At 34.5% G+C, this 664-nt stretch overlaps 1 pseudogene; it reads right to left on the reverse strand.

Annotated features, from left to right (window-relative positions):
• Window positions 1-271: 271 nt before the first annotated feature.
• On the reverse strand, window positions 272-372 carry LOC130025884 (uncharacterized; annotated as a pseudogene).
• Window positions 373-664: the final 292 nt, after the last annotated feature.

Here is a 664-nt window from a genome sequence, read left to right on the forward strand (position 1 = left end):
GAGGTGATATTTTCTTGAAAACTTGTTTCCCAGACTTTTACTTTTAGCCCATGGGTGCTTTGATTGTTCAGACGTGTTTCTTGCAGGCAGCAGAATGTTGGTTTCAGTTTTCTAATTCATCTTCCCATTCTGTGCCTCTGAATTGGCACATTTAGTCCATTGACATTGAGAGAGATTGTTGTGATGGGGATTTGTGCTCTCTTTATGTAGAATTTTTGTACTTGTGGGGATTGTCTTAGCTTAAAGTAGACCTGTTGATTCTTCTTGCAACAAAAATATGGAATGCTTTACAAGTTTGCATATCATCTCTGTGCAAGGACCATGCTCATCATTTTATCATTTCAATTTTAGTATATGTGTTAAAGTTAGTAGGAGTTAATTTTTCCATATTTTTCTCTTCTTATTACTTTGAGTGTTGTCCTTCCTCACTCCTATGGCAGACAATGATTCCTAATCAAGGAATGTATTTCAAAGCAGCATGAATAAATAGATTTAGAACTTTAATGTCCCAGAAAGAAAAATATGGTTTTTACCATATTATCTTTTACCATACCCTAGGCATCAGTTTTACAAAATCATTCTTTTGGAAGATGGTATATGAGTTTGTTTAATGTCGTTCCCTGAAACCTTAATTGAGACCATTAAACTAGAGCATTTTGCTGTT

This window comes from Sorex fumeus, unplaced genomic scaffold, assembly GCF_029834395.1.
Source record: "Sorex fumeus unplaced genomic scaffold, SorFum_2.1 ptg000032l, whole genome shotgun sequence".
Lineage (NCBI taxonomy): Eukaryota > Metazoa > Chordata > Mammalia > Eulipotyphla > Soricidae > Sorex > Sorex fumeus.